The 26,973-nt window shown below is 40.2% G+C and overlaps 1 protein-coding gene across 1 annotated transcript in view; it reads right to left on the reverse strand.

Annotated features, from left to right (window-relative positions):
• Positions 1 to 1,742: 1,742 nt before the first annotated feature.
• Positions 1,743 to 26,973, reverse strand: part of Irs1 (insulin receptor substrate 1) — a 59,993-nt gene continuing 34,762 nt past the window's right edge. Inside the window, exon 2 of the mRNA XM_046439716.2 lies at positions 1,743 to 6,344. The gene's annotated coding sequence lies outside the window, so the exon portion shown is untranslated. The remainder of the gene's footprint in view (positions 6,345 to 26,973) is intronic.

Below are 26,973 nucleotides of genomic sequence, written 5' to 3' on the forward strand. Positions count from 1 at the left end.
TGCTCTACCACTAAGCTACAACCTCAGCCCAACAGTGTTTTAAATTTGTGGAACATAATTTTAAGTATCTGGAACCCAGAGACTTGCAGTGGTGTTGATGAGAACATAAACCCTGTCATCCAACAGTCCTCAATGTGAGAGACTGTTCCACCTCAGTAATCTGTGACCAGACACACCCCTCCTCTACCCCTGGGTTACCTACAAGAATAAAATGAGATAATTGACATAAATCCTGGTGGCTAACCTAGAATAAATGTGGAATAAATGTTGCTACTATTTATAATAGAATCACTGAGGTAATTACAAGTTCTACTTGGCTATGAATTTCTCAAAGGTCCTTCATTGACAGCACTTTACTTGCTATAGTTTGTTTTTATATATTTGTAAAGGTAATAAGCAGCTGTGCTAAAAATTACACCATTAATTCATTCCAACTAGACCTCCCTCAAATTCATACTAATTAGTGATGTTCACATGTCATTTCAATAGGGGATACATGTTCGCTTTGCAGTACCCGTAGGAGGGGAAAAATCAGTGGTTCTTGTTTTAAGTATAAATGGAGAAAGGTAATATAAAAGGAACACCAAAGAGCTTCTAGCATTTATTAAATCAGGTCATATGCTGCTCCGAAACAGTGAAAATATTATTTACACTGGCAGGCAGAAGGAAGAGTCCTCCAGCCGATGCCCCAAATAAGGACAGGAAAGTGAGTCTGTCTGCTTTCAGTGCAACACCATGCTTATAAAAAATTAAATAAAAAAAACCTTGAATATGTTTCCAAAATGTCAAAAAACTTTTGAGTTACCTTTAACTATCCAGGACCTATCAATTATCTTCATTTTAAGTTGTTGAAGCAAGAAAGCTCAGAGGAGCAAAGGAAGATCCTGGCTGCTTCTGTATAGGCACACGGTAAATTATTTTCAAAAATTGCAGGTGTTACTATTCCTTCTATTGGTGAAATGATCTAAAACCTCCACTTCCACAGAAATGAGTCTCTCCCAAACTTGCCTACCAGAAGAGTCGCCTGCTGAAAGGTGCACATTCCTACACCACTCCAGGTGTCAGTATTTCTAATAAGCAACTCTAATAATCAGAGAAGTTTAGGCAACACTTTGCAGCAATGGTTCTCAGCCCTGACCACTTGCTAGAATCTCCCTGGGAGCATCAAGTGCATCTGAAACAACTAAAGTTCAGGACCCACCCCTGGACCTGTTAAACCAGCATCCCCAGAGTTGGCCTGGCCACTGAGTCTTTTAATAGCTGCCCAGATGACACTAATATGTATCCAAAGCTAATTGCCATCAGGTTAGGACTAGCAGCACTTGCCTTGGCCTTGCCAGGGAACGGGTTAGAAAAGCTCTCTCTCAGGTCTGGCCCCAATATCTGGAATGACAACCTGCATTTGAACCAGAGATCTGTGTGCACATTTAAGGTTGAAGAGGCTGTCGCAGTGTCTGTAAACTAAACACAAATCTTTCCACCAAGGATGGATTTTTTTTTCCCTGCCTATTCTGTTCTCCCTCATCACCACCACCAATAAAAGCACCTTAAAATCTTTCCCAAGGCCATTTTGTTTATTCACTTGGCCATTGAAAGCCAACTGAGAAGAGATAGAGTCAGGCAAAAAGATCAGTTCCAAAATTAATGGTATCCACTGCTCCTAACCCAGCCAAATGCCCAGTTTCTGTGTCATGTCCCATAATCAAAAGACAGGAAGGATCACTAACATTGACATCGTGAAATTCATTTAGACAGTTTTCTTTAATTAACGATGAAGACACTACAGTTCTAAGTACCAGACAGAATCAAGGGGGAAAAAAATTGAAAATAAACATAACACTATAAAGAAAACTTGGAAAAGTGAAACACTTCTAAATAAAAAATATAAACCTGGCCTGGTACCCATGACATATATACATAATACGTATGTTATACACATATATACAATAAATGTTTTGGTAGCAATACAGACCATGTGTTGGTCTCTTGTACACAGATGAAGTAGCACCAGGAGCAGCACCACCATCTTAGGATGATAAACCAAACTGCACACACAGTAAGTGAAAATATATATGTAGTTCATTTGGCCCACCCTGTAGCCAAGAGGTGTAAGGAAAATATTTTGCAAGAAAAAATTGTTCTGGGAACTACATTCTTAGGCCAATGGCAAAGAAGGAAAAAAAAAATCAGCACTAAAGATGTCTACACAAATCTAGACACTTTCCTGTGTAGTGAATTTGTCCTAGCACATGGCATATTGGGTAACACTGGTAAATGAACAGCATGAGCAAAGAGAGATTTAAATGCCAGGTGAATGGTGAAAGGCTAACACACCGGATCTCTTTGTGTATACATCACAAATGCCAAGTCATTGACAAGCTAGGAAAGGAAGACAACTTGTCATCTAAGTCATACATTTTCTAATCATACTAGCTAATTATAAGCTGTTTATTAATGATAGATCTCTTAAGAGTAGGGCCAAACACTCCCAATATCATTCAACCTTGCAGCATCGAATTTGATGCTCTGGTTACAAGCAGTGAGAAATAACCAACACACACCAGACCCACATGTTCTGCAGCCACACCTAGGGGTCTGGTTTACAGAGCTATGGCAAGACCTTGAAGATCTTCCCAGGCTTGACTTTAGAAATGACCAAAGGCCCTCTTTAACCCTGGACATTCTACTAAAAGGCTGTCATTGCTCCTCATAAGTAAATCTACCGTCTGGATGGAGCTCTTTTCCTTAGCCTTGGCAAGGTGATATTCCTCACATCCCTGGAAGGGCATGCTTCTTCCTTCAGGTTTCTTAGTAGCCTATATACATGAATATAGCATCACCTCCAACTAACATTCACCAAGTGCTGGGAACACTATCCCTCCCTCAAATCACTACAAAGAAGTGATTTCATATTTGATTTCCACCCATTCTCTTTTGCATGCCTCCCAAAGGATCCTTCTCTCCCCTATCAGGGCTTTAATTCTCAGTGTCTGGTTTCAGGGCTTCCTTGTATGATGGACTGACCTGTAGAGCTCCACAAAGCCAATGACAGACTGAATATGGGATCAGCCACAGTGCTTCTCTCTGTACTGATTTTTGTGGCTCTTGGCGTCAATGGGTGGTGAGCCTCCTTCCCCACCTTTAAACTGCCTATAGTAAATAAAATTGAAGTTTTCAGCTACATGGCATATTGCATTCAGGATGCAAGAATGCATAAAACAGGGCTTCAGTACTGTAAAGCACTGTTTCTTACAGTACAAAACTGTTTCTTAATACTCTGTCTCCCATTTAAAATATACCCAAAAGACAAAAGCCAGGGAAAAGAAAGGTTAAAAATCTCTACTTTCTGACCAGATGATTCTGAGTAAATCCATTTTTGCATCACTAGATTAGTCAAGAGAGTCCCTGACCTTTGAGAGTTAGCAAGAAATAGCCACACATGTAACATCAGAACTGATTTGTCATTATTGACTCAGGTGGTTGATCATTAATGGATTCCCCTTACTTCTAACTGGTTCTAGGGACATGCTTTTGCCCAGAATGAAGATATCAAAGCTACAAAACATTTGTTCCTTTCACAAAGGAGAATTTTATAACTCTGCCTGTATCTAAGAAAGAATGCTGTGAAAGGTTGTTCTCATGAAGAAAAAGCCACTAACTTCTAGGTTAACCAGAGGCCACTAGAAGCCCCATTAACGTAAGCCCTTGGCTGGCCGACAAATACTTTGAAATGGATAAAAGCCAACTCTCTTAAATAGGAACCAAACACAAGGACTTAGCAGCCGATGTGCTCAAAGAAAAACCCTTTGAGTTAGCCAGAGCACGAGCTGTTGGCTTGAGTACCAGCAACTTCCAGTTTTAAGTCAGTAAAGTTTGATACTGCCATCAAACCCAGCTCAGGCACCTCTGGAAGCAGCTTAAATAAGAATTTCTACCTTTATTTGAATCAACAAAAAGTCAGCCATAGAAACTAAGAGATGCACTTTCCAGTCTGTTCGTTTCTGTTCTCACCCAAAATATGTTGATAATTCCACATGCAGAGGTATCTTGGTAATACATATTTAAAGTCTGGGTTCCTTGAGAAATAATAACCAGCTTAGCAGGAAAAATAGTTGAGGCAGCTTTGTTCATTGATTTCTCTTTTACTACTTAAGTGCTCAACGGAAGAGAGCAGGATAGCTAGCTTTCTTCTTACACTAGCAAGAGTACGAATCAGAAGAGTCAAAAATGAAAAGTTAGTTTGACTGAGAAAGTCTTTTCTTTGTTTTTTACAAAGGAGTAAAAAATAACTTTCCTATGATATTTTCAAAGTTGGTGGTGTTCTCTATGAATAGGAAATGATGTAATTCAGCAAGGTCCTTGAAAACAATGGATTCTTATGACTATAGGCTTATTTATCTTAGAAATTGATGAGCATGCAAATGATTAAAATCTGCAACGATGAACATTGTACAATAGTCTGTGAGGTACATGCCATCTGGTTGAATGAACAGTAACACGGGCCTCAGCAGTGTGCGGGTGCCATTTATCTCCACTCCCTTTTAAGTAGAGCAGAGCTCTCCAACCAGCTGATCAGAGCAGCAGCCACTGCGAGGCCCTCCAACCCTGGCCCTTCCTTGTAGCTCCACCCAGGAGGATCAACCCTTCCCAGAAATAAACTGTTGCTCCTCCCAACAGCAGGGCTGGCAACCACTGATACAGACTTCACACTGGCTCAGAGGGAGCCTGATATTTGCATGAATTCACTTAACTTTTGGAAGTTTCCTGGCAAAAAGATTCAAAACTTCTGTAGGCAATATCTTTAAATGTGCTCATTGCCATTTGTGTTTCACAAGGAAAAATCCCAAGATGTGTATACTTTCTAAACAAGAAAAGGATTAAAAATTCTCACTGCAGGCTAGATGTTCCCATAGCAGGTCATTATGTTTTTATGTGCTGTCTGTGCACTGTTTTTTATTTTTGTTTTTTGTGTTTTTGTTTTTTTTTGTTTTGTTTTTTTTTTTTAATTAAACTAATCACTACTAGGCCAGCACCTACCAGGGCAAATGGGCCAGTTACATTAGGTTAAATAATGTAAAACCAGAAGTTCTCAGAACATGTGAACTCAGGGTCTTAAGGAAACTGACATGTAGCCCTGGTCATGATTCAAAAAAAAAAAAAAAAGCCACTCTGGAATTTTAATTTCTGGTTAGCAAGCACTCACTTGTCTAAGTATACTCAATACAACGCAAGAAATGAAATATTATAACATGTGCACAGGAAAAAAAAATGGTGGGAATGGAGCAGGAAGCTTCCAGAAGTGGACTGGGGGAGGGGGAGAGAAGAAAAGATTAACAGATTCTAGTTTATTATGAATAGAAAGACATTTCCAGAATTTACAAACACCCACATTGTTCATTCCAAAGAGAGCTTTTGATTTGAAAGGATCACCCAGGTCTCCTTCTCTTTACAATATATACAATGGAAGACTTTGATTTCCTTTTCTTATAATTTTGCTTCCATTCAATCATCAATTTTAAGCTGACACTTGAAAATACCCAAGTAGTATATACTGTTCTTCAGTTTAATTAACATGGTCTACTGTCTTACAGGAAAAATACAAAATTAAGATTAATTCTTTTAAGGAACTCAGCTCAACATCAAGTTTATATTACAAGAGATAGTATCAGCAAATATAACTATACAATTGAGAATCATCTATGGCACTATGATTCTTATTATATTATTTTTCTGAATTACAATCTTAAAACAAGGATCATACACTATTCTACTCTTGTTAGCCTTGTTTTAAGCATTTGCTCCACTCTTTACAACAGAACATTGTATACCTCAGTTCCACATCCAAAAAAAAGATGTGCTGTAAGAAAAGTTACATTTTCATTAAAAAAATTACACATATAAATCAAAACCTATGTTAAATATTTAATACTCTCTCCACCCAATGTGAACAGTTTTGAATGAAATAATTTACAATGACATTTTGTCAAACACAGTTTCAGCAGCAGATGAAACAAATCTTGTAAATGAGAGGAAACCCATTCTCTCGCAGCCTGGTAGTGGGCACATCAGCTCATTGTGGCCAGCTAAGTCCTTAAGGTTCAAGATGAAGTTCACGCAGACTATTCTTCTGGTGTCACAGTGCTTTTTTGCTTGGCACAATATAGAACGTGCAGTTCAGTCAACAAACTCCTGAGGATTGTATAAAGTAAACAAACTGAAATGGATGCATCGTACCATCTACAGAGGCGGAAGATGTGAGGTCCTGATTGTGAATCATGAAAGAGTTAGAGTCTGGGTACCCATGAGTTAGAGGAAGATTTGCTGAGGTTGTTTAGGTCTTCATTCTGAAAGGGAAAAGGAAAGACTTGGTTTAGCACAGGCATTTCAAAACACACACTCAACCCCAACTAGGGGGCTTGCCTTCTAAAAGGGAGAAGTCTCAGATAAGCCCAAGTAACAGGCACAAACAGTCTTGTGTACCTAAATAAAATCAACAAACTGTATTTCACTATTCTTTCTTTCAAGATGCAAGATGCAATCACAAACTAAAAGTAGTCAATATTAAATCAGTAAACAAATCAATATGATCTGGACATTTCAGAGGGTTAGCCACAACAAAAAGATTCTTTGGTGTTATGATTGAAGCAAAAATGCACATCATAGTTAGTGGATAAAATATGGTAAACAGGTTACGGGCAATCTATGCTCAATCTTCTTTTGGTTAAAAGTCAACTGCAAATTTTAGCTTCTGAAGTTGCAGAGCTTAACATTACAAAATCTGGAATCAATTTTTAATGTGACATTGTTTGACAGAAGAATTTTAGATGCAAAGGAGACCCATGCAAAACAGACATGGTAAATTATTAAATAAGAAAAGAAAGGGATTCCGATTTAAGTCTTATAGAAATAAGTTATATTTAGGCAGAAGCAAGCATTACTTCTCTGCAATTCAAGAAGGCAGACCTCAAAGGGACATTATCCATAATTCCCCTTCTGAGACGAGACCCTTTTTCAAACTCATAAAGCATCTGTGCTCTCAAGAATAATAATAGACAATCCTTGGAGCTTCATATTTTTCATGCATTCAAAAGTTACCTATACATATCAATATTTATAGAGTGCCCTGAGCAACATTCAGCACAGAGTAGATGATCATAAATACTTGTTGAATGAGTCAATGGCCACATTAAGTTCTATAGAGGATTCAAAGTTGAATTCTGCTATACACTTTGCCTTCTAGAAAGGAGGCACTTTCCATTCATAAATAGATAAAATGCTAAGCTGGCAGGTGAATTTCATGACAGATGCACAGTGGGGAAAAGCTCTAGATGCATGCAGGAGAAAAAGAATACTTCCAGCGAAGAATCAAAGGGAGGAACCTCCCTGACACACTCGGCTTGCTTTGCGAGAAAAATAATTGGGTGTGCGGAAACAGGGTTTGTGTCTTGGTTGCTTTTATATGGCATCTTCCAGAGCTTCAGGTGTGCAAGAGATGTGAGTTGAACAAATGACAAGGACACAGTACACTTCCCACAGACATGATGAAACAAGGCCCAGGGGATGAGAGGGCAGCCATGAACGGGCCACTTAAAGGGTACACGGCTTCACAGGACAGCAAGGTACCTGAACAGGGCACAGTGAGTAGAGTCTATGGATCTGGATGGATGGTGGAAAACCTTGACTGACAAGCCATAAGCTCTTTATCTAATTATAGGGACAACAAGAATAGGCCTGGAGATATGATCAAGATCCACAAAGGCTACACAGATAGCAGCAGTTTCTAAAATTCACAAATTTAAATGTTGACCAATATTTTCATCCCCCCCCCCCTTCAAGGGTGATTAAGGGTCAGACCCATCAGCATTCACTATTTACATGATAGTTTCACGTAAGTTGAAGTTTACCAAATGAAGACTCGAGGTTTAGGAGCTTTCTGTTTATTTCAAAATATTAACTTTGCCTCTAGAAAATCAGGTAAACAGACTATTATTTAATTTACTAATAGGTGCCAAAGTAGAAGCAGGCAAACAAACAAATAGAAAGCTTATTCCTTTAACTGCCCAAATAAATGGGATTTTCTTTATGTGGCATCTAAAAGGGAAAGGTAGGCTCCCTTCTTCCAGGAGCTCTGATGGGGCTCTGTGCAAGTCCCCAGACAAGAAGGCCCAGGTCTCTCATGAACTTCCAAGTGACTATCAGAATGTTCTTACCAGAACATTCTAGTGCAGCTGAACACAGCTTCTCGGCTCCAGGACTAATATTAGGCAAGGAAGGCCACACCATATTAAAGGACTTACCACAAAATTTTGCCAAATATAAAATGGGGGGAAAGCAAAGAGCATGCACTATGTTTTTCATTTCTTATCTGGCTCCCATCCAGAAGGGCTGAATGAACAGCTCAGGACAGGAACAAACTGTACCCCGATTTATCATTCATTACACATGCGGTGCCAACCTGCATGCACAGAGATCTGCACAGGGCAGAGATCTGGGGCCCTGAGAGGACAGGGGAAAGTAGGGCCTCCAGGGTATTGAAATCTATTGTTGTGGACCAGGCAGAGCTCATCCTTGCAACTTTCCACAAATATGTTCACAGAGCAGATGCAAAAGGATATATAATATCCATCATAGACCTTTCTTCTATAGTCTTATAACATAGTACTTTTAAAAGCCTATATCATAAATCCTGATCAACCCATGCTTCAGCCACAAAGCTACCAAAGGGTGCTATCAACTTAGCAATCTATGAAAAAGTAGAGCAGGTGGTAAAGAGTGGGGCAATGCAGACAGGGTGTAGGAACACACCGCTACAGGTAGGTTAAAAAAAATAAATAAATAAAACACCTGGAAAATTCTAAAGGGAAAGTCTGAATTTCACACCCGCCTGTCTTTGTGGTGTGGTTTGCCCATGGGTGTTGGTGAAAGTGGAGCTATGCTCATCAGGTAATGCCCACAGCCAGCCCTCAGTGGGAGCCACCTTGGAAGCTGCACCCTTACTCCAGTCATGCAGCCATGTTGGCAGCAGTCTGGGAATGCCTTCTCAAGTCCCCAGTTCTTTTTTTGCAACTGCCCTCTCAGTCTTGAGCATATTCTTTTGAATAGTCTCTATAGCAGCCAGTCTCAGCCCTTGGAGGGCACATTTGATCTTTGGAGACAGCCAAATAGCTTTGAGAGCCAAATATGGCGAATAAAGGAGCTGATGAAGCAGAGTAATGGTTCCCAGAGAGGTATTATCTGGAGCTAAAGGCTCCAGAATTGAAGTTCCAAAAAGACAGTTGTTCACAGCAGCTACTCCGATGAGTCAGCTGGGACAGGAAGTCTGACTTTTGGAACAGACCTCAACATACCCTTTATGGGACTTAAGTTCATCTCCCCACATCTCTGCTTTGACATGCTTGCAATCAAGACAGGGTAAGTTTGAATAAAGCCCCCCAAGAAAGGCTAAGATCTATGTGTATATATTGTTGTAATGTAGAAATGTTTTTTTAAAAAATATTTTTGTGCTTATAGATGGACACAATACCATTATTTATTTGTTCATTTTTATGTGGTTCCTGGGAATGAAGCCAGTGTCTCATGCATGCTAGGGCAAGTGCTCTACCACTGAGCCACAACCCCCAGCCCTAGAAATATGTTTTTAAAAAGTTCCTTCAGTCATTCAATTCAACAAACATCTGTGAGTGACAAATTACAAATTTAATAATAGATATTGTAATAAGCACAAGAGAAGATGACATTCTCAGATGTACATTTAATATACTTTATAAACACAACCTCAATTGATACCAACCATATATAGCTAATACTGCTTCCATGTTTTACGAATACAGAAGCTCATTTGAGCTCATCCGTAACGTTCATAAACTAGATACCCAAAAGTAAATTGTTTCCTTATGAGAAGACACTGCACAAATATCAAGTGGTGACGTTCTGTGATAGACTCTCTCTAGTTAGATCACTGGGGAATAACTTCTGAACCCAGACACACAATGCACCTGTCACGAGATTTACTAGCAGGAAATTACATTTTGACAAAATTTCCTCACCACACCTTCTATGTGTATCTTCTTGTAAGATAAAACCCACTTAATCCTGTGGCCAGTAATGAAAAATGTGATTTTTAAAGTATTATCAAGTAAGTCAACACTTGAGCAATGCTACTTGAGACCTATGGATTATTGCATTATTGCATCCAGCAGGAATTTACATCTCCTGAACTCAACTCACTTAAACCATGCCTACTAAAGCTGAAAAACAAATACAGCTTTTGCTTTCTTCCACAGTCTCAGCCTGCTGCTTGGTATTGACAGTGAAAGCTGGAAACAGCACAGTTAAGATCTAAGTATAATGGAAGGATCCTTCCAGCAATGCATCGTCAGTCAAAACATCAACAAGTGTATTTGCCTTGTATTTACCTGTTCTGAACATTCTTGCCAATTTGTGAGTCAAATACAACATAGTAATAAATATCTGACCAGAGCACTATAAGTTGTTTCTACTGTAAGAAAATAGGAATAAAGTTGGTTGGCTATTGTTATATACTGAAATGTAGCCAGAAAATAACCCTTCCTCATCCAACTGTGCTTAAAAAACAACTAGTACTGAATTTTCTTCAATGGAATCATTGTTTGAACTCTTATAGGTTCACCTAGAATATTTTTTATAAATTAAATCTCTCCACTTAAAGCAACGTTGTCAAAGCAATCTGTTTGTTTCATTTAACATAAATGACTGTGTTTTTTAAAAATGATATACCTTTTAGTGTAATACAGAAAATGTATAAAATACAGGGAAATACAAAGAAATAATAAATATTGTTTATAATTCCTGACACTCAAGAAAAATTACTATTCACATGTTGTTCTAACTTTATCATTTATTTGAAGGATTTCAACTTTAAAAATTCTGCATTTGATGAAAAAAAAAGCTTAAAATTAGAAAAGTAGCATTCAAATTATACTTAGTTCTTTCTCATGTTTCAAAATCAGTGATGAGAAATGATTTGAAATTTTTAACCCTTTTCAGTACTATATCCTTTCCCCACGTTCCAAAGTCACCACATACAGCCGGAAAGTAGGGACTCTGGCTTCCTGGTTTTGGTGTCCAAAAACCTAAGTCCTTAAAGGAATGGCACAGAGAAAGAATCAGGAAGAACTGAGAGAGGAAGCTTCCTCCAGAGGAGAAAAAGAATTCCCCTCAGTGGGGAATGGGGAGAGAAAAGATGGGGGATGTGAGGGCCAGCTGAGACTTGAAAGGTGACAATAATGCCTACAAAGTCCCTCTCTATTCTGCTTCCATGGTGATTTCTTCCTTCACACAGTTACATCCAACTGTATACCACTACCACAACTCACTTCTTCAGCTATGTCACTAATGCAGCTGCAATTAATTCATGGTCCCACTAATTGAAAGCAGATCCCATATTCTAGAATGTTGGCATATTAATAAAAAGCACCTTATAAAATACTGCAAAAGTATTACTCTATTTTTAAGCATCCTTGAATCTGGCAAATGAACCCAGTAAGTTAAAGAAAAAGTAATCATCATCTCAAATATCTTCATAGTTCTGGTGGTAGATGGGTATTACTCATTTTAACATTCACACTATAAAATCTTGGACAAATAAATGAGACTGCTGATCTGCATGGTAGACCGGGAAGCTTTTACCAAAGGAATTTTTGTGGCTCAGAGTCTAGGTTCTACCATCTGAGTTTGATGACAGCATCAGGAGATGAAGCACCATTGTCTGGGTTGGCTCTACTAGTTAGAGTGGTCACCCACGAAAAAAGAAAAGTAAGGCTAAATCCAGAGAGCTTCAAAAGTTATGGGAAAGGGAGAATCTCTTTGCTCTTCTCAAAGTTTAGTGGGAAGTGCAGAGACAGGCTAGAGCTTTGGAAAAGGACAAAACTAAGTGCTGAAAAAAGCATTCTTCGTTTTAAACCCTTCAGGACCATATCACCACTCCCCACCCCAATTAATCAATCAAATAAGACCGACTGAACTAAAGTTAGAGGTAAGATCAAGATGTCTGCTACTGGATGTTAAAAGGAGAAAGGCATTCAAGCTAAAGAAGGGAAACCAACTGCTTTTAAAACAGGCCAGGACTGAGCGGGAAAGACTTGGTTTTGTGCTTAAATGGCAAAGGGTAACCAACCAGCCAGGCCAGTGCTTTAATGGAGCTGCTTAAATAGCACTTTAGCCTGTGCAAGTCGCATGGACAGGGCTGTGAAAATAACTAGGGGACAGCCAGCCCTTCATGTGCACAGGGTGAGCTGCCAACATGTGAGAGGCCATCTCGCTCCAGTTCCCCTTTTGTCTCAGTGAAAGACCTTCTGGCGGGGCTGGTGACTTCAGAAGACCACCAATGAAGAAAGACACACGTATTATGAAAAGGACAGGAGATCAAGGAGATCAGGAGTGACCAAGGAAGGGAGATCAGGCCCATCACCCCCGCTGTGGTCTACCAGGATGAACACTGTCAGCACTGGGGCTTTCTCTTCCCCAGCTACAAAAGGCAGAAGAAAGTTCTGGGAACTCTTCAAGACGGTTAGGATAAGCAGACGAATCAAACCAACCATAATAGATCGTTCTCAATAATTATTAAGTATTCTATTCATGACAGTTACATCCAACTGTATACCACGACCACAACTCACTTCTTCAGCTATGTTAAGGAAATTCAATGAAATATTCAGAGGTCTTTTAAACAGAAGAATAACTACTTCAGTGATTTACCATTCTTTTTATTAATGAAACATGCTGATCAAGCAAATGAGGTCAAGGCCATAACACCACCCCCACCCCAAATCAAAACGTCTCCAATCTCTCTTCTACCAACGTTATAATATGTCCCATTTATATGACTGAATCAAGATAGAATAACTCAGAAAAAAAGTCCCTCTACATGTCAAGCCTAACCATGTGTACTATGGGGACAGGAAGCATTAATTTAAACAGAGTTCAACCAAAATCAACCTGTGATGAGAAGACACGAAAGTAAGATGCCGCGTCCAGAAGACGAGAAGCCGCTCGGTCCCTGCACCCATGGAAGGTTTTTCTGCAAAACATTCCCTCCCTCACAAGCACTGCATCCTGGCTCTGAGGTTTATATGGCAATATCGCGTCACATTTTGGTTTGGGGTTTTGTTTTGTTTGTAACAGTCAGAACACAGGACACAGGTTTTATAGGTATGGCTTTGGTACAAACCAGTAGAGTTAAATTACATCATTTACAATGTGGCACAGAGAGAGCAGAAAGTGTAGTCCCATTTCTGCAATGAGGCGAAAGGGACTCAGGCAGACATATTCCTACTTCCTTTATTTTTCTCTTCAACAATAAATAGATCTCTCCCTCTTGGCCCTCCCCCAGGAGGCAAATGGCTTCAAGAGAGCAAGTGCCCGACTCTCCATGTGAGTATAGTCAGTATAACCGTCCAGCACCTCAATTGTTTCTTAACCACCATCAGCTTTTCCATAACAGCCCTTGAACTGGGCACAGAACAGACTTGCAGAGACAGCCTGGGTCTGCAGAGAACTGAGGTAGGGTCATTAACACCGCTAACATCACTTCTGGCAGCTGGAGGAATGGGAAAACCTGTGTTTAATCTATTTCCTACTCACCGCAAGATTTAGCTGGAGTCCCCGATAATATGGGTTGTGGTTGACTTTATGGAAGAACGTGGTAATGCAAGAAAAATCTCCCCCAGTGGTATGGCCCGGATCCCCTCCCCGTATGGCTTTTTTTTTTTTTTTTGGTGGGAGGGGTGTCAGTAAACAAGCCTGCTAGAGGACAATGCCATTCCCAGCAGTACCTAGTGAGGCCAAGCTCCAGCTCAGTAGAAGACTGCTCCATGACATCTAATTCACATCACCAGGAAACCACTGTCTTAAGTCACAAGAAAAAAGTTTTAGCCTTTGTTTTCTTTTTTCTTGCTTTGAGGAGGATACCAGAGGGAAAATATTGGGAAGAATTTGATCTGTGATTCTTTAAGATTAAGTGAATTGTTCTTTTAAAAAACAAAAAAAGAAAAGGAAAAAGTGATCTAACTACTGGAGAAACACTGAAACTGTCCACAAAGACTAAGTATATGGCAGTATGTTTCACGGGTATTCAACCCACAATTCTCATTCACTTCACCTGAAGAATTCTTGAAGAAATGCAAATCACAAAGATTTCTGGGCTCTGGGAGCGATTGTTAAGCATAAAGCAAGGTTAAGGAGTATGGAAAACTGTGCCCTACTCAGTATGGACCAATATTAATTGGGTCCTGTTAAAGATAAAGCTATAACAGTTGCTTGCAATAAAGTAATAATGCAATAAACTCATGCTCCTCTTGAATTGCCACTACCTGAGTGATAAGTATGTGATTTTGAGTTCTAAAATGTAATTTAGGAAATTCAACACAAAAAGGGTAACTTTGAAAATGAAAATGGAGCTATTATTACATGGCTGTCATGCTTTCTAAAGACTGGTAATTTTGTTTAACTCAAAACTTATTTCCAAGTTAAAACTTGAAAGGAAACTTCCATTATCTCTTCTCTTGTTCTTTGCTCTGTGATTTTAGGCAAGTAACTCAAGCCTCTTAAATCTCAATGTTTTCCCGTGTAACACAGGATAGCAATATCCATTGCAGAGGGTTACCGAGATTCAGTGAAATAATACACAATAAGTTCTTATTTTGCACGGCATATAATAAGCCCTCAATCTTTAGTTCTTTTGTAACTACTGTCATTAAAAACCCCAAACCCGGAGATCTCACATCTCCTGATACCTGAAAATACACCAGCCAAAAAACACCCCGATAGAACCAGCAAGCAAGAACGAATCCACAGACCAAATGCTAGCCAAGAGAGGGAGCTGAAGCTCAAATCAGGGGATGCATTTTGGGAAGAGAGACAAAGTTATTTTGGAGAGGAGGTAGCACAGGGAAATGCCAGAACAGAAAGAACAGGGACAGGTAGTAGTGGCAGTGCTAAAAATATGCCCTGCGATACAAAAGAGGACCAGCCTACCTGCACAGGAACAGCACAAATTAACTACTAAGACAGCGGCATTCACTTACCTTTGAGCAAATCTTAAATCAATGCTGTCTACAGAAACTCCCTTCAAAGGCCCCTTCTAGTGCTTGAAGATATTAGAAGCCTGAAGCCCCCTGCCCTTTCTAAGTCTGTTAATGAAAGCCTTATCATACCACATGAAAGCACTGACAAAGAAATCACATGAACAGGCTTAAGTGGACGTTCAGTGAGATTTTTTAAATGCACTATTCCAGGTTCTAAAGCATGTTTATAATTGGTAGGGGAGGAACTGGGTGGCTTTTGTTTCCAAATTCTTTTCCTCAATCTCTCGTGTAAAGGAACTGAACAAGAGGGTGATCCAGCCCTTCAGTGCTGCCTGAGTCACTTGAAAAACTGAAATTGCTGCCAGATGCACATCTAATCGTTGGCAGCTGGAAGAGGAGGAGGAAAAAAATCAGAAAGATAATCTGAAATAATTGATAATGTGTACCTTGCTGCCTCCAACTCTAAGGTCTTGGAGGCAGACAAAGGTGTGGATTTCTGACTGCAAACACTTCTTTATTGTCTCCCATGAAGAGGCAAAATTCTCCCAGTTGACAAAAGAGGGCTGACCTTTCACCCACTGACCCCAAAGCTCCTTTTCCTTAGCGTTCATCTTTCAAGTTTTACTTCCACTTCGATCCAGCTCCCCCCTGACATTTTAAGTTGGAAAATGTCATTTGCTTAGAGGTTCCTTAACAGCATTCTGAATTAATCTGTGTCATGTTCTCATGGTGCTGAGCAGGCTGCCTGGCTGAGGTGAAATATCTCTGAGGGCAGTTGGGCCCGATTCTTAATTAGGAGGCTGTGATGACTCTTAACTAAGAGATCCTTGCTAAGAAATATTGACCATGGCGAGGATGTGAGGAAAAAGGTACAATCATACATTGCTGGTGGGACTGCAAATTGGATGTAACCATTATGAAAAACGGTATGGAGATTCAGATATTCCATTCCTTGGTTTATAGCCAAAAGATTTTAAATCAGCATACTACAGTGATGCAGCCATGTCAATGTTTATAGCAGCTCAATTCACAATGGCTTAACTATGGAACCAACCTAGGTGTCCTTCAACAGATGAATGGACAAAGAATATGTGGTATATATACACAATGGAATATTACTCAGCCTTAAAGAAGAATGAAATTATGGTATTTGCCGGTAAATGGATGGAGCTGGAGGATATCATGCTAAAGGAAATAAGCCAATCCCCAAAAACCAAAGGCCAATTGTTTTCTCTGATATGAGGATGCTAATTCACAATAAGGGGAGTGGGGCTGGGGAAAAATAGAGTTACTTTGGATTAGGCAGAGGGGAATGAAAGGAGGGGAGGACAGAGAATAGAATGCATCGGACATTATGACCCCATGTGCATCTATGACTACACAATCAGAGTGTTTCTACATCATGTGCAGCCAGAAGAATGAGAGGCTATACTCCATTTATGTATGATGGGTCAAAGTGCATTCTACTGGCATGTATAACTAATTAGAAGAAATAAAAATCTAACATAAAAAGCATAAGAAAAGGTGATTTCTTATAAAAAATTTGAAGAAATGTTATTTGGAAGTTTTATACTAATTAAATATTTACTGTCTTGTGGAAGGAGGGAAGACTGACCAGTGTCTGGTATGGACTGAATCGTGTCCCCTGCCCCCTTATCTTCAAACCCCTACTGCACTGGTATTAGGAAGCGGGACCCTCTGGAGGTTATTAAGTCGTGAAGATGGAGCTCTCAAGAGGGGGAACAGTATCCATCTAAGAACAGACTCAAGGCTTGCTCTCTGCTCTCCATCACGAGAAAATACAAAAAGAAGATGGCCATCTGCAAGTTGGGAAGAGGGCCTCACTGGACACCATTGTGGCAGCACCTTGATCTTCAACTCCCCAACCTCCAGGACTATGAAAGGAAATGTGTGTTGTTTAGCCACACTCTGTGCAGCAGCTAGAACTAAAACTGACTCCGAGGGAGCCACTCTCCCAAGGGAAAGGGTCCTGCTCATTGGAAGCCAGGCAGGTTACCAGTGCACTTCTGCTGAAATGTTCTCAGAGGGCCAAACCTACCGCCCTCTGGTCTCCATGCATTTCACTACATCTCTAGAGTAGCTACTTCTCAGTATGGGTGAGTGGGGAAAATTCTGCCCTACAGGGGATATTTGGAAACAGCTGAAGACTTCTGGTTGTCACAACTAAGGTAGTGAGGTCTGGAAGAGGTGCTCCCGGTATGGAGCAGGTAGAGGCCAGGAGTGCTACCAAACCTCCCACAATACACAGCACGGTAGCCTGCAACAAGAACTATCTGGCCCCAAATGTCACTAGTGCTGAGGCTGAGAAATCCTGCCCTGGAGCGGTGGCCTTTAGCTAAGGAAATGGAGGAAGCCCTGAACCCTGCCTCGTTGTTTGTTTCTGGGGCTCACGTTATCTCTAAACAAGAATGTGAGGCAAGAGGCATTTGTGTTTGCAGTCCCTGTTCTGGAGCCTTCCTGTATTCTGTGAAGTGCCACTACCATGCCCTTCAGGATCCCACAGGCTCCTCCCTCCTGCTCACGGCCTTTCCCAAATTATTACTGCTGCTTAAAAATCCTCTACTGTTTCCCATTCCTTTATAACCTTTTTGATGGAAGATGGCTGGTGAATCCAGATAAGTCCAGGCCCATGTTCTCCTGTCCCTCCTCCAGAACAAAACAGCAGTGCCATAGCAAAGCACTGACTACTGAGGGAGAACAGGCAGGGCGACCTGAGCCCCAGAGACGAGGAGGGAAGATAAGCAAGATGTGACACAGCTGCACCTACTCTGACCATGAAAAAGAGAACCACCCCTCCCCCCCCAGGAAAGACGCTTGTCACCCCAGGTCTGCTTAACCCATACTTTCTGGTGGATCCTGGACACATCACGGGTCCTCCCTTAATGCCGCGATTTAATAAAATGCAGAGAACACCTGGTGCTCAGGATCTGTGGCAAACCCCAGGGAGATAACAGGAGAAGGATGCTGGGAGCCAGAGGACCCTTTACTTGTGCTTCTTGTGACTATTTTAGTCATGTTCTCTGTCCTCAACTATCTGGGCATAAAAACAAAATGAAGGAATAGGCCCCCTCCATTCCAGAATAGGTTGACTTTTGCAATAAATCCACCAAGCTTGCTCAATAAGAGGCTACTCCTAAATCAGGCTGCTATTTGCTAGAGGTTCTCCCCCACCACAACTTTATGAAAATAATAAATCATCTTTCATCTTGGAAGATGATTTATCACCAGACAAAGGAAAAACAACAGTCAAAATACAAGACTGAAATACAAATTTCCATTGCTGTTTCTATGTGTATGATGTCTGCTTAGTTTAGATTTTTAGGCTTTCCTAAATGTATCTTTAAAAAAATAAAAACAGCAGGGTGCAGAGGGGAGTGACCACATGCCATCATCACTGAGAGTAGCCAGGGTTCTAAGAATTAGACCATAAATGGAAAGGAGTAGTCAAATACAAAGATTTTCAGACCAAACCCCAAGGTAATAATAGTAATAACCAACCCTCCTTAAATACAGCCATTGGGGTTTCTGTGGCCTCAGGGTTCACCAGGAAAACAACAGCTTCTATTCTTCTTAGATTGTAGCCTGAAATGCTGACAAAATGCCTTTAAAATAAGAGCAAACCACACAATTTTTCCTTGTTATCAAACATCAACAGGCTATAATTAACACTTAATTGAGAGTCATCTGATTAATTCTGCTCAAAAATCACATGAAGTTTTTGCCATAAAACCGCATCATTAATGGACAGTGGCCTCCCTCCCTTGGCTTTTCCCCCACTTTCCTTTCAGAGGGATGTAAGGGAGAATTGTGACAGGTAAGTGTCCCTGGCAGCCCTGTCCCTTGGAGCTAGCTGCTCCTCTCTCTTGGCGAGTTCTCACTCCCCACCATCACCAAAACCCACAGGGCCTGTGAGCGCAGCTACTGACTCTGCCTACATCATATCAGAAAGCATTTAATATCAGAAACCATTTCTCCCAGGAACTGCTCAAGAGAATTTGCAGTAGAAACAAAGAACACCCCCCCAGGGTGTCCCAAGCAGAGGTGCCAGGATGGTTTAATCCTAATTTCCACCTCCAAGGCATAGCTGGAGAATGCCAATAGGAAACTGACTTGAGAACCTTCTGACCTTAGATGAGCTGGGCCCCTTCCCCATGGTGGCCTCCTCCCCCTGCCTTGACCATGGAGTGGCTTACTAGCACTTCTTCCTTGGAGAGAGCCAAGAAGTAAAAGAGAACTTAAAACATTCAACTTAGCACATTTCTCCTACTTGACAGCTCGATGAAAGTGGTAAGGAGGGTGGTACAATAACTAACCAAAATCCATGTCTAGGTGACAATTATTTCAATATATTTTTTTAATTGCTTCATGCTCGTTTCTAGAGGTGACTTCCATTGAATGATCAAGTCACCATAAAAAAGGATTCATGGATGAATACGCAAGGAACCATCAAAGCAGCCCCAGGCTGGTATTACAGGGACTTCCTTAATTGTGTTGTTAGGATCTGAGTTGCCTGACTCTATGAAACTGGGCAATAGGGAGCTGGGTGAGACTAGGGGGTCTCTTTGCCCCCAGAGACATGCTGTAAACACAAGTCACTCGAAGCTTAATAGTGTGACTATTAGAAAAGCAAAATAATCATAACAGAAGGATATAAGGGTGGTACTCAAAATAAGTGTAAGTAAAGCAAGCATCCAAGCAAATTGATCGACTACAAAATGAGAATTTTTATAGGTGAATACAGAATAGGAGAAAAGGACAAAAGTCTATGAAGATCACAAAATTTTTTATAAAAGAAGAATACACATCACTGTAGGTATAAATGTTTGAATATCAGAGTTATGAAATTAACAGAAATTTAAGCTACTTAAATACTTATCAAAATTATTTCCACTATACTTGGCACTATCTAAGCCATCATCATAGCACCATATCTAATTTTGGCCTCCACTGTTAAGCCATATGAGAGAAAATAATCAACACCAAAGCAGAGCTTCTCAAACTTGTTTTAAAAATCTCTCTCTCCCTCTCCCTCTCCCTCTCCCTCTCCCTCTCCCTCTCCCTCTCCCTCTCCCTCTCCCTCTCCCTCCCCCTCCCTCCTCCTCCCCCTCCCCCTGCCTCTCTCTTTCTTATTACTTAGGATCTCCTGAGGATATTGCTAGAATGAAGATTCTATTCTGATTCATTAGGTTTGGGGTATGGCCCAGGATTCTGCATTTCTAACCAGCTTCCAAGGGACCCCAATGCTGTTCGTCTGAGGACCACACTCTTGAGTAGCCAAGGGGGTAAGAACCTACAAGAAAAAGGGAAAGCTGCTATTTAACATTTTAAAAAACAAGAGGGCTTAGCTGGAGGACTAATGAGGAGGGTTACACTATGAGTCATCTGTTCTCCATCTCCAAAGAGCAAATAGACTTCAGTGGCATAAATAGTTTAATTGAAACATGAGGAAAAAGTTCTAGGTAGAGAAAGTTCTAGAAGATACTCTTGACCGACACAGATTCAGATGACTGCAAAGACAACACTAGGAACACAATAAGGGTTAATTTCTTTAAGACTCCAACTCCAACTTCCATTCCCTTCCCTACTCTCACCTCCTTCTTGACTTTCTTTCCTCCCTTCCTGTCTTTCCTTCCTTCATGCAAATCTGGTGATCTAATCATTTCTAAGATGTTCTTAACTGTATCAACCCCAGATTTTATCTCCATCCAGGAGCAAGTAGACAACCATCCAGTTGATTTTCAACTGGGGGGCCTAGCAGACATAACAGATTAAAAATGATTCAACCCTAAAATCTTGATCTTCTTCTGCCTGAACTATCTATATAAATTCCTATCTATATAAATGGTACCACTTTTCTCCTAGAACTTGGAAACTTCCTTCCTCCTTATCTCCCCAGGGTCCAATCCTGTCCACCCCTCTCCCATTATAAAAAATAAATAAAAGTACAGCAGAGTCCATATTTTGGTATTTCATTTTACCCTGCTTCATGTTCATGCTCAGGAGAAAGGCCCAGAAACTGAGGCAGTTGGACTGGGAAAAGGGGTATGAAAACAGCAACTCAATGCATTTCTATCCCTTTACAAAAAGAGATCACTTTGAAATCTGAGGGTCTTGGTCAAGAAGAACTTCAGAAGGACCCTGTACATTAGCTGAGAGGTGAAGACCCCCAACTGAACAGGCATTTGTCCCAATACTCAAGGAAACACATACATCCTGCCCTACATCATCTTGTACCAAATAAACCACAAGGCACAAACCAAAGGTGAGTTCCTAACTCCACATCTTCATTAATTAAGGAGATCTCAAGTAGTAATAGTCACCAAACTGCCAACTCAGGTCTCATCTCAAAGGAGTCGAACTGAGATAACAAGAAATTACAACAGTCTACAACACCTTCAACTTCAAAACACCAAAAGTCTTCATATCCAAACACGCTTTCATTTCCCATTGAGTATGAATTCATCCTCCATCATGATTCTTAAAAACAAGGAGTACTCCTCATGTGGACAGCTTATTCCAAGAACCCCAGCTGCTTGCAAAGGGAGATCCAGAAGTAGCATGTGGGGGAAGCCATGAAATCACAATGGTGTGAAGGTACCCAAATTCGGAGAAGACTCAAAACTAAGCAAGAAAGGAAGGTTTGTGTGTGCTAATTACTTCCATTCAGGCCAGCAGACAGTACCAGACTGCTCCCGATTTTTACAGGAAGGCAAACAGGCATGTCCCTTGGTCCTGTTTATTTGGAAGTCAGTCTCCAGATTCTGTCCTCCAGTCAATGAAGTTTTATAGCAGTGGACAGGCCTTAATTAGTTGATGGCAATTTTATCCACGAAGCCTGCCTCTGTGCTCTGATCCCGAGGTACAGTTTAACTGGTCTGGAAAAGAAGGCCGGGCAAGGCATAAGCTCCTAATGACTTTAGGAAATGGTCGGAAAATGATGATGTGGCCAGAGATACTCCCCAAGAGCTAATTCTAAAACCACTGCTGGGCTCTGCAACTCACATGCCGCGCCATTCACACGAGTTGTTTTCCTAACCAGTAGGGACAGAGTGAGAACACATTTTACTCAGGGCTGTGAGACACAACAGGAATATAAAACGCCTGCAAGGCACTCCGTATTGGAGCCAGGCGGCCACCAGACAGTGGGAAGACCCCAGCCCAGCTTGCTGGTGGGACCTCAGACACCTGATTATTCTCACTGAGCTGCCATTCCTGGTACAATGGTGATAAAAGTACTTAGCTCATTCAGTGGCTGTGAGGATTCAATGAGGTGGTGACTGCGAAGCAGGAGGCACAGATGGAGACAACTGAGCAATTACAGGACAATTGGGGTTTTATTCAATCCAATAGCAAGAACCTATCAGAAATCATAATGGGAAGGAGACAGCAGAAAGAAGAACTGAATGGGAGAAGCAAGGTACTGGGCACTGTATTTCTACCTCTCTGCAATTTGGTGTGTTGCAAAGAGGACAAAGAACCACAAAGAATCATGGCATTGAAACTCAGCTGCTTACGTTCATCATATAATACCACAGGCACTAAATAAGTCCCCGCTGATTTATCACTGACCACGAAGGTGCTTCCTAGCTTGCCTTGAATTTCTTGTTTTAAACATCTTTGAACTGATCATTTGAAATGGACTGCCCTTAAATAAAAGGGCAATTCTAAAGCACCCTAAACTTTTGTCACCAGCATTTTTACACTTCCTTAGCTGGAAGGCAAACGGTGTCTAGTACGGTAGGTAGCATCAGGTTTGGAAATGAATTTTCATAGCATATGCCATGAAATGTAATTTTCCAACACTGAATACTTATAATTGATTAATACCCTATCCAACTTGCTCTTCAGGTTTCTTATCTCCAACTCTAAACATGTTTATACTATCTAAAAAAGGATTTTCAGGAAAATCATAGATTCTCATGACTTACTCTAAGGTCCACCTAACTTGGTTAAGAGGTTGGTAATTTCAGCCAAAGCAAAGATAATGGATGTTAAGTATTTGTGAAGAGAGCCTCACATTTGGCAGTGATTAAAGCAGGAACTTGGTAAGTTTTTAAAAGTGTTTTCTTCTTTTAATGGTTAAAAAAAAGACCCTCAGTCCATCTTTTAATGCTGCACATTAAGCATCACGACTAAGAAAATAAAGCGATTTTAATATTGATAATTGTTTTCAAATTGTATCTTCCTCCCTTGTGGGATATTTTAGTAAATCATTCATGGGGAAGGAGTGGGGGATATAAACCACCCAAAATACACTCACAGCAATTTCAGAGATCGATAGAGATTGATACTATTGCCCACACTGGTTATATGTCATGGACGTCAACGGTCTTAATATGCATTATTTCATACCACCCTCATGACCATACTGAGATTGTATTACTATTCATATTTTAAAGACAAGGAAACTGAGGTTTAGAAAGGATGAGTAAATTCCTCAAGATCTCTTCACTAGTAAATAGGGCAGCTGGGATTCAAAGTCCATGCCTTTTGCCACAGATTTATAGACAATGCTATAAAAAGCATGGGTGGAAGTGTTGTCAACCCTTTCATCTAAATAGAGTCCACTGCAATAGACAAAGCTATTTTTATAAAAGGAAACAGAGGGTAAGCTTTGTGTTTACAAAGGGTAATGAGAAATTGCATACTGAAATGCCATGCTGATAAATCTACATGAACTCAGCTAAAACAGCATTCCACATAATAGGCACCTGGATATCAGAAGCAACTTCCCCCTGGAAAACAGTTTGCAAAAGAGATTGCCATCATAAAAGCATGTTTTCATCCCTTATTATGTGTCCTCCTATAAAAACACTAAAAAATGAAATCCCTTATTTCTGCAAAGAGTCTAGACAGTGGTTGACACAAGCAACTAGGTGTGACTAATAGATCCTGAAGAACAAATACAAACAGGTAAAGCGTGAAGGCCTGACGTGTATTGACCCCATAAAACAGAATCCCTCTTCCCTGTGAGGGCTGCAGGTCTGCTGCCCCACTGCTTCTGGCACAAGACCGTTGGACAAGGGGATATTTTTATCCAGCAATTTTCCTTCAGTCCTTCCGCCCTTTATTTAGAAAGCCAAAATAAAACCCAGAAAAACTATACTTATAAAGTCATAAGCCGTACACTATAATAGGTAAATAAAAGTCCTTTAACATTAGAAGCCAAGAAAGAAGATTAAAAAGTAAATCATAAACAGCTGTATCTCCCCTCCCAATTGTTTACATTCTTAGACATCCACTTTTTAAAAATATTCCCTATGTAGATCAAAACATGCTGTACTTTGAGAAGGAGAAAAACAATGACGTTAGTTTTAAAATATGACACAGTTTACATATAAACAGAGCTAAGTTTATGGGGATTATTCTAGTTGGCAGCAACTGAAGTCAATGGCTCAAATGGCAAGCTATAATTAAATGTGTTAATTATGTTTGCCTGCAGAAAAATAAAAAATACCTGTGTCACCTTTAAAATGGTGTCTAGCTTGAGCACATGTGCCCTGTTATAGAGAACAGGATACAACTGGTTTAACAAATCAAAATAATCCAAAAAGCTTATTCAAGTTGAACTTGGGTGCTCCTGGATGAAATGGATACAATATTGAGAGCACTCTCTTCATCCTCCTTCCCACCTCCTCCCATCCCTCAACTATCCTCTCCCCTTTTGCCCTTTCAGCTCATGCAACCCATAAATGCTGCTCAGCTCATTATTAATACCCAGACTTAGGAAACTGAATGGCCCCTGCCAACAACTATTTTTTAAATTTTTTATTCTTGCCTTCAAGCATCAAATATTAATCCAATAAAAAGCTACCCTTAAGAGCATGAATCTCCCTTCCCAGCACCACATATATACGCAAGAGAAAAGCAAGAAAGAGTCACATCTTTAGAATTCTGGTTTGTTACATATTCTAAGGTTGACAGTTGGCCAAAGTCTTCAAAAGGCAATATCCAGACCAGGCATGGTGGTGGCACACACCTGTAATACCAGCAGCTTGGGAGGCTGAGGCAGGAGGGTGGCAAGTTCAAAACCAGCCTCAGCAACTTAGCAAGGCCCTAAGCAACTCAATGAGACCCTGTCTCAAAAAGTAAAAAGGGCTGGGGATGTGGCTCAGTTATTAAGTGCCCCTAGGTTTAATCCCAGGTAACAAAAAACAAAAAACACAATATTCATTCACAGATTTTATGAACTTACCTCCATTTGTCCTTTTAAAGGGAAATACTTCACCCCAGGTATGTTCTAAGTATTTTGTTGTAGTTGTTGTTGTCTGTTATTAAGTGCTGGGTAACAAAGCTAGGTCCTTATGCACACTGAGCAAGCCCTTTACCACTGAGCTACACCTCCAGCCCTTGGTGTAAGTTTTAACATAACATAATACAATCCAACTTCCATCAGGATCAGCAAATTAATATTAATGGCAAGAGAGTCAGTAAGTTCAGGCAGATAAAAGAGTTGGCTGCCCTGAACTATCATTAAGAAAGCATTTATCTTATACCCACGTGTCTAAGGTACAAGCCAAGGTGAATCACCAACTCATCTCCCTGAGAAAGCTCTGATGTTAAAATCTGGCATTGCTGACCTCACTGGATCAAGACCTATTCTCCCCTGAAGGTGATGAAACATCCCTGTCAGTGAATCATGGTCTCTCAAAAATCCCCAAAGATGATGTATAAACATGAGCCCTGAAACTACAAGTCAAAATCCTGACATCTAAAGAAGTGGCTTCCGCGCTAATGCATACCCATGCTAATGCATACCCAAGGTTTAGTGAGAATAAAAGGAAACAGCAGGTTTTCCCCTTAGAATACAAGTAGGGAAGGTAATTTTTTTTTAAATCAGATGACTTACTGATTAACCATAATATACTTATTGAAGTGTTACGATAGCCATATGAAGTCAGATCCCAATATCCCAATCACAACTGGGATAGAATCACAAAGAACAGAATTGTCTCCTTTAAAACAGCACGGTTCCTTTCCTTAACAGGGCATATATGGTTATACATGGTCAAAGAGAGGTCTAATGGCATGTGTGCTTGCTTTAAATGATGAAGTGCATGGATAAAAAGCACAAATATATTTGACTATAAAGTACTTCAATGAATGGGTTATGACAACGACTCTATGTCATTTGTTTCATGATACCTCCAACAGAACAGAAAGCATTCACCCTTAGAAAATGAGTAGAGCCAGCACATGTGGACTCTCCTGGAGATCTGACCCCAGGCATGCAGTCAGCTGCATAACACATTCCATAGAACATGAGCTTCGTGAGATTAAGTTCTGTATGCAAAGACACTTAGGAGCCATCTTCCTCTTGGCATCTGCCATCTCGTATTAGAGTCTTTACATTTTGTTTAACCATGTGTTTCCTAAGCTTATGATCAGAAAATATATAGCTTTTATTTCATACTGACTACTTTAACATGCTATGAAACACGCTTTAGGAAAATTCTGCAGTAAAGTTTTCCCTCCCTATAAACCTTTCCCCTTGAACTTTACTTTTCAACAAGCATTGTGATAAAGTACCAGACAAAATACGTACAGGCATAAGCAAAGAAAATTGTTTTAGGATAGATAATAAAATGAACTGAACACAAAAAAATATGCTTCATTTGAAAATATATTTGTTTTTTTAATTCTCAAATTCATATGATTTGTAAACAATAAGATCTTAATAACAATAATGTACAATTTGACATAATACTTATATGTCAAAAGTTTTCTTTGCTGCTCTGAATATAAAGGAAATAAAAATGAGGGGGGGGGGAAGAAAAGTGGAGAGCGAGCTTCCTCCCCTAATTACTCACAGACCCACTTTGAATTCAGAAAACTATTCTTCATGTTTCAGGACTCATGAATAAAAGTGTTTTATTTTTACCCTCATAGC

This window comes from Marmota monax, unplaced genomic scaffold (assembly GCF_021218885.2).
Source record: "Marmota monax isolate L192 unplaced genomic scaffold, Marmota_monax_Labrador192_F-V1.1 WCK01_AAM20220418_F8-fsc00041, whole genome shotgun sequence".
Lineage (NCBI taxonomy): Eukaryota > Metazoa > Chordata > Mammalia > Rodentia > Sciuridae > Marmota > Marmota monax.